The sequence below is a fragment of the Haemaphysalis longicornis genome, unplaced genomic scaffold (genome assembly GCF_048455015.1).
Source record: "Haemaphysalis longicornis isolate Haplotype H1 unplaced genomic scaffold, Haemaphysalis longicornis Haplotype H1 scaffold_4, whole genome shotgun sequence".
In the NCBI taxonomy this organism is placed as follows: domain Eukaryota; kingdom Metazoa; phylum Arthropoda; class Arachnida; order Ixodida; family Ixodidae; genus Haemaphysalis; species Haemaphysalis longicornis.
This window is the reverse complement of record NW_027526361.1, coordinates 90,848,355-90,860,771: the sequence shown is the minus strand read 5'-3', so window position 1 is coordinate 90,860,771 and position 12,417 is coordinate 90,848,355. Positions and strand designations below refer to the sequence as shown.

General features: G+C 49.6%; 1 protein-coding gene across 4 annotated transcripts in view; it reads right to left on the bottom strand.

Annotated features, from left to right (window-relative positions):
- LOC144179054 (acetylcholinesterase-1-like) overlaps window positions 1–12,417 on the bottom strand; it is a 65,401-nt gene that overhangs the window by 19,404 nt on the left and 33,580 nt on the right. Inside the window, exon 2 of one of the 4 annotated variants that reach the window (XM_077707236.1) lies at window positions 10,447–10,569. The exons of the other annotated variants lie outside the window; for them this stretch is intronic. The gene's annotated coding sequence lies outside the window, so the exon portion shown is untranslated. The remainder of the gene's footprint in view (window positions 1–10,446; window positions 10,570–12,417) is intronic. 4 annotated transcript variants of the gene reach the window in all.

Sequence of the window (12,417 nt, the reverse complement as noted above, 5' to 3'; positions counted from 1 at the left end):
ACAGCTCACGTACGGTATCACGTCAACGTCCCCTCGCCCACAGCTGCAGAGACTCAAGCCATCGCAGAAGCCATTACACTTCACCAGCATCGGACCGCCCACATTACAGTCCGCACGGACAGTCAGGGAGCACTTCGAAGCTTCGCCTCGAATGACATTCCATCCCCTGTCCACACTAGCCTGACAACATATATGCACGCGCATCCCCACCTACACGTTTTCCTCGAATGGATCCCTGGCCACCAAGGCATAGAGGGTAATGAACGAGCTCACGCTCTGGCCCGCGACGCTCATTTCCCGGGCAGCCCTCAGCCGTGGCCTGAGGAATACAATCCAAAAGAGGATAGAGCAATGCACCATAAAAGGCGCCGCGAACATCTCGGCAACCTCCGCAAAGCAAGAATGGTACTTCCCTCCCCATCTAAATTTATGTCACGGAGACACGCTACATATATTAGACAGGCGCAGACATTGTCCCTCCCCTGTGATCTGTTCCTCCACTACATACAAAAGTCACCAGGCCGTCCGCACTGTCAGGTATGCGGTGGCTATCCGGACAATGAACATACATATTGGCGCTGTGTACGGGCGACCTCGTCTTCCACATTTCTTTCGACCAACCCCTTCCCCCCTGATATTCCGTACTCGTGGTCTAGCTGGGAAGCTCCCCCTGAAAACCTACGGGCAGCCCTGTGGTCCCTCTTGGGTGCCCACATTGAAACTCTTTGTGCACCTCCGCCAAGCCCACCACCGTCGGAGGACCGTGGAACACCCCCTTCCTCCGTGGACTGATAACTCCGCGGCTCGGACTTGAGCTGCCTAATAAAGTTTCATCTCTCATCTCTCTCTCTCGAGGACACAAACACAAGCACAAAAATGCGCAAAAGCGCACAACAAGCGCATAGAGTCACTAAAAGACGCAGGAACACCAAATTAACGCACACATGGTAGTTAGATTAGGGCAAAGAGTTTAGACAATTTCGCCCCAGCCGCATTCGCGGAGGAAAGACAAGATCCCTGTAGCACACGACGCAGCGTTAGTGAGTGCCATGGTCCGAGGGCATCATGCAAGGCGTGCGTCAGCACGCAGACGCAATACCATCTTCGTGGACAGTCGTGGCGCAGTGAAGCGAGAACAAGCACACAATGCTTAACTGATGGTACTCACGAAGTCTCACAAGAGGGGAAGTCACTCCGCGCTTATTGTGCCGGTAGTCGTTGGTGGAAGCGATGTTGAGGCATAAGCGAAGTTTGATATGGCTTCACCGGCTTGCTTAGACCATATGGCATCCGGAAGGTGCAGGCAGGATATATTTCCTCTAGTGGATAGTAGTTTTGTGTGTTGCCTGTCCGCATAAAAGCTAGAACTTCTTCGCCAGAGAATACGCAAGCGACACGGCATCCGGCCGAGTGAATGGGATCGGGATGATGACTCTCGACTGGCTGTGGGCCGCGTTAGCTGTCTGGTCATCCATCCCATTTTAAATGCAGAGCACTTTAGGGGCTCTTCTTGTCATCGTAGCTCATTCGCCGTAACAGTGTCTAGCGACTGCCGGAATCAGGCTGTGCGGCGAGATAACGGATCCAGGTAGAGTCCCAGGACGTCACGGCGTAACTGACCCAAACAGAGGCTTCGAAAAACAAGTGGTTTACATGGTCATAACCATTCTAAACTCCTGAACCGCTGGAGCTTGTCGTACATCTTCCCGTTGTTTAGGGCAGAGAAAACTGAAGGTACATCTGAGGCAAAATCTGCGTATGTAACGGGCAGCCCCCGAGTCCATTTAGTTAGGAACGCTCGTTGGGTTGGTTTTTACGATAGTAAGCGAAAAAAGTGGCCGCCAAAAATGACGCGTTCCAAATTGCGCAGTAAGGCGCCGGCGCGTGTGGGATGAAAGCAAACACAAAAAGAACAAACTCCCGCTCGCGCTGTTCCAGGCAGGGGGTGCAGGAGGACTGCGAAGGCGGGAAATTCGAATTGCATTGGACAAACCTCCGTTCCATTCATCAAGAGAAGCGTGAGACAGGGAGGCTAAGAGCGTGATTGTTGGTAGCAGTGAGCGGATAACGGCACCACAGCCCATTATGGTGAATCACTGCTCTGCACTTCCGACAGCTTTCACTTTGAGTGGAACGGCTTTAATTTTTTTATCCACCCCGTGGATCCAGACTCTTTCCTACGAGGTTAACTTTCTTTTTTTGTTTATTCTGAAATAAATAAAAACGATTTTCGCCTATGGGAAAATGGCGGCCGATTTGTACGTGTGAGCCAGCGCAAGTTGATCTTGAAACGCCTGCGCCACCTGGGGTATGCAGAGCGAAACGCACGTTGGGATTCACGGTAGGAAGGAGCCCAATGGTGTGGAAGACGATCAGAACATCTATTTTGTCCCTCGTTTACGATGTTCCCAATTACTTGCATAACAGTTGATACCCATCATAATGAAATATTACCATGGTCCATCGTTGCCAATAAACGTTGGATTTGTTTCCTCACCTGCTTTTGCATTTGCTGATCGTATGTTATCCCATTTCTCCTTCCTACCATGGAAGAAGTCAAATGAGGTAGCAGACGATCAGAAAACTTGCTTTCACATTTTCTGATCCCGCCGCAGGAGGAGTGTGGATCGCCACCACCCGTTTCGCTCTGCATACCCCAGGTGGCGCGGTCGTTCAAAGATCAACTTGCGCTGGCTCGCACGTCCAAATCGGCCGCCATTTTCCCTTAGGCGAAAATCGTTTTTTATTATTTTCAGAATAAACAGGCAAGTACCATCGTTGTTCCCGGTGTCAAACAAAATAGACCACAAAATTCGACCTTCGCGTGAAGTTTGAGCGCGAACAGAGCGGCGGTTCGCTCAGGAAAAGTTTTTTAAAGTGTTCCAATTATCGTCGCAGTAACCTGTATGTATGTCCACGGCCCCCGCGATCAGCAAAGGCATGAGAAAAGGAAGACGAGCCACGCCCATGACTGAATACTACACCGCAAGGTTCCGTTCTCTTGTGGGTGCAATCCCGGCACAAGTCCGTGGGTGCAAGTCCGCTTCCTTGTGGGTGCAAGCCCAGCGCCACCTTCTGCTATGCTTGAAATACTTCCACGCTTTTATGCAACTGCTAAAGAGGGCTCCACTGCTCTGCCTTAATAGCCTAGAAGTGATGTGGTGGCTTCTGGATTGAACGCCCAGGGTTCGAACCCTAGCAATGCCAGTGTTTCCTTCCCAGCCCGGATTTATTAGGGCGAAGCCCCTTAGGGTTTAGCTGTTGCGTCGCTTGTCGTCGTCGGCGTCGTCGCCGTCGTAATCGTCATTCGTCTCATGTAGTCACGGTACTAAAGCACAGGAAAACTCGTTTACGCCTCACGCTAGAACGTAACGCGCACTAAAAATAAACCAAACACACCAGGACACTCGTTTACGCTTCGCGCTAGAGAGAGAGAGAGAGAGAGAGAGAGAGAGAGAGAGAGAGAGAGAGAGAGAGAGAGAGAGAGAGAGAGAGAGAGAGAGAGAGAGAGAGAGAGAGAGAGAGAGTAAACTTCTTTATTAGCAAAAAAAATGTGGAGTGGTGTCCTCATTTCAGGACCCCATTTGTGGTGCCAGCTGCGACAGCCCTTTCAACCAACCGAAGCTGGTCTTCCGGACTGGAACTAAACAACACGCTCTCCCACTGCTCATAAAACGGACGAGGAATTCTGCCCAACTTGGGATTTTTCTGACAACCCCACACCATATGGTAGAGCGTGCCAGGTTCGCCACAAAACTGACACAGAGCGGAGTACTGCGTCGGGTACATTAGGCGCAATTTCGTCAAGTGGGGAAACGTATTCGTTTGAAGCAGCCTAAGTATTCTTTCCTGGGCTTTCGTTAAGGATTCGTGGGCCGGGGGGTAAAGCCTGCGCTCGAGCCTGTAATGCTGACTGATCTCGTGGTAAGTGAGCAATGGGCTCGCAGCCTCTATCCCTCGTGGTGCCCGGCGGGATAGCTCTCGAGCAGTATTATGGGCGGTGTTGTTGCCCTGGAGGATCGAATGGGCTGGAGTCCAGAGTATTTTGACTCGTCGGTGAAACGGACGTTGAAGAAGAATATTTAAGGCACATTTGGATATTCTTCCATGCAGGTAATTTCGGCATGCCTGTTGGGAGTCTGTGACAACTGTATCTGCGGTCGTCTGAGAGATGGCCAGGGCAATGGCAGCCTCTTCTGCTTGGTCAGTGGTCGTGCAGGGTAGGGCAATGCTGGTAATATGCGACGTTGTGGTTGTCACAACAGCAGTCATCGATCCCCTTCTGGCGTAGTCAGCCACATCAGTATAGACCATGCGGGCCCTGTTGTCAATGACCCTTCCGATTGCACGTGCTCTTGCCTCTCTTCTGCCTGCAGGGTGTACTGGATGCATGTTGCGCGGTCTTGGCGCTACTACAATCAGCTTCGTGCTTCAAAGACAAGATACTTTTACAGCAAAGCTGTATACCTCTACCCTCCAACGGTTTCATTTCCGTTAGAAAAAACGCTAAGGCGCCAAGAATACACTTATACACTACATGCTTCGCCGCTCCCCAGGTTTCATGTTAGCAGATGGCTGGGTATTTTCTTTTATTGTAAAGTGTTCTGTGACCATTATTCTGCTCATTATTTTCTTAAGTAGAAGGGGTATGGTATCTTTTAGGTCGGTTTAGAGGTGGGGCGTGGCGTAACACGTTTTCGTAGAGTGCATGTCCTCCAGCTTATATGAAAACCAGCGTGTTATATGGCGGGGTAACCGCCAGGAATTTCCATATAAACAGGCGAAAATCATTTTAATCTTGCACTAAAATTTCTGAAGTCTGAAAGGTTGCGCAATGCAGTGTCAAAACCTGACCCTACCGTACGTGTCCAAACATCTCCGTTGGTTGCAATGCGTGATTCAAAAACCGCATGAAGGAATAGGAAAGACTGCACATTATTGTGGTTTTAGCCGGGGATAAGGATTGAAGTACCTGGGGCCCTATTATCGACTGCACAAATTCCCAGGGAATTCGCCATGTTTTTTTGCGCAAGCACGACGTAAGCAATCAGTGACGTAATGCACCTACAGCTATGACGACTTGCAGTGTAATTTGACGCTTCACTCATAAATATCACAAATAAGGTATCAAATATTGTGCATAAAAGATATAAAAACCCTTGGCACGTATTATAAAAATTCAGACGGTAGCTGAGGTTGGTAAAGGAAACACATTGCTGCAGGTCAAAATTGTCGTCAACACCACAAGGCGATCCAGTAACGTTGATCCAAAAGTGAGCGAAAGGGGACTTAATAGAATGCTTTGTTGGGCGAGTTGGTTCATGGCTTCAAAAATTTAAAAAGATCGCAAAGGACGAGGACAAAGAAACACAGTTCACGTGACAATGTTTCTATAGGCTATATTTATTTTCGGTGGATGTGGAAGGCCTTTTTTACTCCATTCCACACAAGGAATTGTTTGTTGCTGTTAGAAAGTGCATTGAAGAGAATGGAGACATACCGCTTCAAAATAGTGCTGGAATATGCGTTGACGACTTCATGTCCCTCTTGGAGTTTTATTTAGGTGCCACGGTAGTGTCCTTTGACAGCAAATTATATGTTCAGAAACGAGGTATCTGCATTGGGCCATGTGTCGCGCCGGTATTCTGCAATATTTTTTGTCGGCTGTAGACAGACGTCTGCAGAGTTCTTTTAATGGAAGCAAAGTGCCTAAGATGTTTCGATATGGCGATGATTTTTTAGTTGTTTTTAAGAAGCTGGATTTTATCGATTTTAGTTATGGTTTTAATGACTTTAGTGATGGTTTTAAAGACGTGTTGGACACTTTTAATGAGACTGGACCAGGCTTGGCTTTCACACACTTGCTGCCTGCCGACGGGCACTTGCAGTTTCTAGATCTTAAACTTTCTGTGCTGCAAACTCATGTATGCTGGGCGTAGAACCCACGCTCCCGCAAACCACTGCTCCCGTTCAATTCGGTCCACACAAACATGGTAAAACGAGCAATTGCTACGCTCTGTCTAGAATCCGCCCTCCAAAAGTCTTGCGACCATGCGGCCCCCACCAGTTTTCACCAACAGATTCAGAGGTTGCGGTCGTCAGGGCATCCAATACCACTCTGGTGGCGACTGCGGAATCCCTGCTGCAGAAACTAAAAGGCAGGTTGAGGGAAAAAGATAGGCAAAAGAGCACCTAGAGGCCCGAGATGATACCATATATCCACAAGGTGACACATAACCTTTAGAAGGTGGCGAGCAGGCACAATGTTCCTGTCGTTTTTTCAGCGCCGCGAAAACTGTGGAAGTTGTGTGCGCGCATCCCTGGCGATGCAAGAAAAGGGGTGGCTTGTGGTAAGAAGCACACCAGGCGCTATGTGGATTGTGCAATGTCTGTTGTTTACGAGTTGCCACTGTACTGCGGCAAGTACTGTATAGGACAAACCGGCCGGTGTGTCAACGACCGTGCCCGTGAACATGAGCTATCACTCACAAGTGATAGCGGTGCGAATCTTCCTGCGCCTTGCGCAGAATGTAAATGCGTGCCTTTGTTTCATGAGTTGAGGGTGCTGGGCCGCAGCAGAGTCACGGTGGCACGCGAACTTTTGGAGGCCCACTATATCAGAAATAGGGACACGTCGGTGTGTTTACGGGAGAGCGAGTTCCGCCTTTTATGCCGTAATCGGTAGCGCGCATGTGGCTTGCTCTTCAGGTGTTCTGTGCGCAGGCGCGCACAGTTTATATGCAGAGAAGGGTTTCAAAATAAACTCGTTGGTAGTGAGCGCTCGTCCAGTCTACTGTGTTTCTCTGTCCTCGTCCTGTGCTCTATTTTTAATTCTTTGAGCGAAAGGGGGATGCTGAGCTAAAGAACATCACACAATCGTTTTTATCGTATCTATTTATTTCTTTCAATCGCTTTTAATAACATTGTTGAGCTCTCTGCTTCAATGCAAGTTTTGTAGCATTATCCCCTTCCCGGCCGCGACCGCCACCACGCTATTGTCTGCTGCTAGGTTACAAGTTTATGGCTTGATCACATAAAAAGACGGCCGCGACCATCGCTTGTATGACACATAAGAGCAGCAAAGCGCTACGCCTGAAAACCGCGGAGCGTACCGATGTCGCCGATTCACTCATTCGTCAAGCTCAACTTAAAACAACGCTGTAATGAACAAAAGAGTCACTTTTCTTTGTTATTTTTCTCTTGAGTTCGATCATGTGACCCAGCAGCCTACTAGGAGGAGTTTGTACTAATACCATGCATTTTGTTCTCTTTGTTATGGAGAGGCTTGTACTTCCCTCTTAAGTTGTGGTTGCGTAAAGCAAATAATTTTTATTTTATTGCCACACATAAAAGCAAAATACTTCTCATTACTTGTATGCTCCGTGATTGCTGACTTGGAAACAGTCGAAACTACTTTTTGTTTTGGTAGAAAACATGCTTTAAACCGCGCGTCATGCGAAACTGCGCCTTCTGCAAATTCGCGGCCATTTCGCGGTGCCGAAGGTCGGGGAAATTTTTTGCCCTATTTCGAGGCAAAAGCGGCCGCCATTTTCAAACTGTTACGTAACATTACGTCACTTTTACTCAGGCTGAAGTCGACAATTCGTGACGTAATCGTTCCCGCCAATTGTTTGAATTACGTCACGCCGTCTCAGCCAATCACAGATATGGTGAGTATTGCAAGCAGTATTGTTGTTGAATAGCAAAGACAGGCTTACGTTGTCATGTACGGTGCATTTAGTCCAGTTTTTCATTGCCGGCCAAGAATTATGCGCTTTCAGTAAAGAGAAATAAGGCAAACTTTAGAAATGGTGCCCGTAAACGTCATGAAACGTCAAAATGACGACAGCACACACAACCGCTTTGTCAACAGGAAGCACGTGACCAAAATTGAAAGCCAATCAGAAAAGACTTCCGGCAAATTGCCCGATTCCCCGGGAATTTGTGCAGTCGAGAATAGGGGACAGTTAAAATTCTGTAGCGCATGACTCACTGTCGTGGTTGCCAGCATTCCAGTAGCGGACCACGTATGGCTGGTAGGTCGAAAAATTTCAATTTCAAAAGTTCTAGGGCGCTATCAGCAAGGCTGTTTCGAGTAAAATTGTTTTAAGTGATGCCATTTCCTTTGGGATAGAGAAAACATATATCTCGACAAACATGAGTTGTCTTTCTCTTTAACGTTTTAAATCGCGCCGGAAGTGCCTGGAACAAAATGTCGTTACTTTTCTACAGCGAACTAAAGCCGGAGAATAAACGATAGTACAGGAAAAAAAAAATCACGCCATATCCACGGAATGAATGATGATAAGTGGGGCGAAGCTCGAGAGGGGAAGATCATCGGTAACCGTAACTCTCCCGTGAAAGTTCGCCCATTACATCATTAAGAAAGACGTAAGACTGTGTGCGTACATTGTACAAATCAACTTCTATTTTCGGAGTCAATGCTCCCAGGCCCAGACCTGGTGAAAGACCCCGCGCCATCGAGGATTACCCCGCACCTCCACCACAATTTGTCACGTAGGATGGGACACAACGGTAAAGAAAGAACTTTTATTTAGGGCGAACTTGTGCCCGAACGAGACGAGAGGAAACGAGCAAAGGTCCTTGCGTCTCGTTCGATCTCCGAGAACGACTGCCTGCGTTCGTGGCGTGATCTCTTGCGTGATCTCCCCCTCGCAGTGCACGTGCGCTCGCGCCTCCGTTGGCGAACACAGACAAGCTCGCGCTCCCGGTGCCGAGTTTGCTCTGCCGGTTGCAGCCGCTTCTTGCGCGTGCAACGCGGCCCACTTTGCGACATCTCCGAAAGCATGCGGCGGTCACGTACCACGAGACACAAGGGATGGACAGACCCATGACTTAAGGAGCTTCGCCCCTAAAAGGATGCCTGATGTCATTACGCCCCGCGCCTGCGCTGTAAGGGAGCGTGGCAGAGGGCTCTTGCGCTCGTGCATGGTTCGGCGCGAAGGCGCTTAAGTGGATGTATTTGCACTGTCTCCGCGAGCAGCAATAGGGACAGGTTCAGAAAGATAACAACTTTATGCACACACAGTGAAGATAACAAGCAAGATCAATTTGGGAACGCTGACACAAATGAGGCTTACTCGCTCAACTAGAACGAATAGCCATCGATGATCCCATAATTTTTAGTGCATGAGCGCTAGGTGCCCCCTCGTAAAACCACGTCTGTCGTCTGTGAAGCCTGACCATGAAGGTAATAGAGAAAATGAAGCGCGGGAACTATATATAAAAAGCGTTGCTATACAACATTGTTCTGTCGGAATGTGAAGCCTCTCAATCAAGGTCATAGATAGGAAGAATGCCACGTGGCTAGAAAAAGCGTTGCTCGGCTACTCCCAGGGGCGGTCAGTGTCCGGCGCTGCAGGCGGATGCGTTCCGAGTGCGTTGTCTGCTAGCGTGATCCACGGCGGCGTGGCCTAGAAGGTGCACCTAGGCCTGCGACTCCGTCGGAACGAGACGGTGAATAATGTTGACGAAACAGCAGGCGCGATCTTGGGTGCTCCTTTGGTGAGCGGTGTTCTCACTACTTTGGAACTACCTAAAGCGGCTAGATCAATGATCGTCGCCAGGCACGACGCCTGCTGTATGTGCCAATGGAGGACGTGATAGCTGCCGATAATGCACATAATACGACAATATGGAGAGGAGATTTGCGTGTATATAGCCTGGTTCTGGCTTACGTTCCATTATCTCCCCGTGTTTGTGGAGCGCATCATCTCTACCTCCTTTACCGTCTCGCATTAGTTTTAGAGAAAGGTGGGTTGAGTACTTCGACTTATATCGATGCTCGGGCCCCGCTCGTGTGTAGCCTTAGAAAAGCGTTGACGTCGACAAGCTCAACGTGCATCCAATGATACCCGAATTGGTGGCTAAAACTAATTATGAAAGACAAGATAACCAGGAATAACCAGACAGCGCTCCCCCCGCTCAAGCTCTGCCACTCGCATTATTCACCTTAGTAGAGCGAGTTCAGGTTTGCTAAACTTCATGCTGTGTCTGTTGATATTTTGATCCAGAAAGCTGCATTCATGGGTCTTACTAACCGGGAAGTTACTTATCCTGATGAGCTGTTTTTTCTGTTTGGTTGTGCACGATTACTTTTAGGCTTTGCCAGACCTGTTCTTCGGCGCACATTTGGATTTTACGAGAGGAAGCCTTCAGTCATTTTTCTGCCCCTCTTTCTAAGAACGACTAAATGAGGCAATGAGGTGACTGAACACCAAATTTAAACTTCTTTGCTTAGCTGAAACTAAGTTTCTACCAATAATGCGTTCTAATGTCTGTGGGAGCCAAAGACGTTACACCGAGCACTTTATATTTTTACAACAGTTGCTACATACGGCATCTCCGGAGTGTAGTAATTTAAACGGGTAAATGGGCTGGCCCTTCTTATGCAGCCAAATTTCTCAAGAAGTACATTTAACTTACCTTCACTGAAGAGCACTATAGACGTTGCCAGAGTCAACTTCATGCGGCGGGCCTGTCCATACCAAGAGTCTACTGGTACCTTATACGGCGTAGAAAGCCTGATCACCACTTTGGTCACGTGCTCTAAGTCAAATAGAGGTGAAAGGCCTCGATATAGGCGGACGGTGCTTAACTTCAGATCCCTCATTATTTACTACCCCAGGTGTCCAAGCCGTATGATTTTCAAACAGGGCATGTTAGCAATTATAGTCTTCTCATATAGGGCGATCCCACATTGTTCTGTTAGCGTCTGACCTTCGTAAAAAAGTCGTCGCGTTTTGAGAGCAGTACGTCTGCAGGTCTACCAGAAATCGCCGTAAGCGCCTGAGAGAGTTCGCTCGGCTATGCCTCTATTGAAAAGGCAGCATTGACCGTGAGTTCCCACAATTCCGTAAGCCCTTGTATGGGGTCGTTAGCTTTGCTTTCCCAGTATTGCAATAGCTAGCCGCCGCAGCAGCCGTGGGAGTTAGGCTGATGGTTGCGCCCGTAAACAATCGCCAGACCGGCGCGCCGCACTTCTAGCGGACGCCTAAGACGCCGCACCCTCGCCCCCCGCCCTCCGTTTATTACATGATCGACGGTTGAGACGCCAGAAAATGCATTTTCCCAATCGCGCAGAGCGACGGACAACGTGTGCGCGGTTTGCTTTTTGTGAGCGTACGCGCGCAAAGGAGCGAACATGAGACAATGCACCGAGACGAGGCACGCACGCGCCGGGGGCTTGACTGACTCCATTCTGAACGCATTTCTCTCCTTCGCTTCGCGTGGTTTGTCTATGACGGACAGGGTTACGCAAAGGGGAGGAGCGAGTGCTTCGACATTGACGGCTGCCGCCGAGAAGTGGACCAGCGGTTGCCCAGTATCGCTGCATAAAAGAGAACGAAACGAAGGTCGAAGTAACGGTGAAACCACAATACGTGGCGCATCGACAGGGGGGCGATTCTGTGTCAACGGGGCACTTCGCAGCGGCTTCGGGTTGTTAGCCTTCGGAGCGTGCGGCACGTGTGTGGACGCGTGTCGCAATGGCTGGCAGTTTCCGTCGGGTGCAGCGGCCGCCGCCGCCGTGCTTGAGACATGCTCTGCCGGGATCAGGCAACTCAGCGAGTCTGAGCCGGCACGGAGACCTTGGTATGGTTAGCGCCGCACTTGCACGTCGTGCGGAAGCCGGCCGCGAGATATGCGAGTGAATATATCGCGTGAATAAAACAAAATAGCCACGACAGTTATTTGTTACGTGGAGCATTACTCGACTCATTGTGCAAAATCCCCGCCGCCGAGAAAACCCATGACAGGCGAACAGGACGTCAATTTCCATTAGCGGCGACATGCCATGTGGCTCCGCTGAGCGCTGCCTTGCGGGATATTCACTAGATGGCGCAAGCAGTTCTGAGGCGCGTAGTAACGTTCGCGTCCACATAATCGAGCGAGACAGACAGGCGTGTCCGTGCGCACCAGCTCACTGCCGACAAAGAACGAGGCTGTCGGAACGCAGCAGAACGTTCGAAACGACCTCTTGCAGCGACACTACGTTTACCCACTGAGCACCCGACAACGCGAAAGGCAGAGCGATCGTCTATGGAGAAAGCACGGCAAGGTGCAGCATGCGACGTGTACAGCCAATGGCCCGACAACAGACAAGCGATGAACACAACGGTGCATCGAGCAAGGCAGGACGGCAAAGAGGAGCTGGGGGCAGCAGGATGCGACCTTAAACTCATACATAACATTTCGCCATAACACTACGCTCGGCGACATACTCAGGGACAAGCAACGCTCCCGCATTTTCGCAAGAACTGCTTAGATGACCCATAGCACTTTACAGCGTGGCTGTATATGGCTCGAATGCTGGGCTCTGTTGTGTTCGTGGGTAGTAAACGTCTCACACCCACAGGGAGGTGATAAGGCACTCGTTAACAATGGAAAGCACTTAGC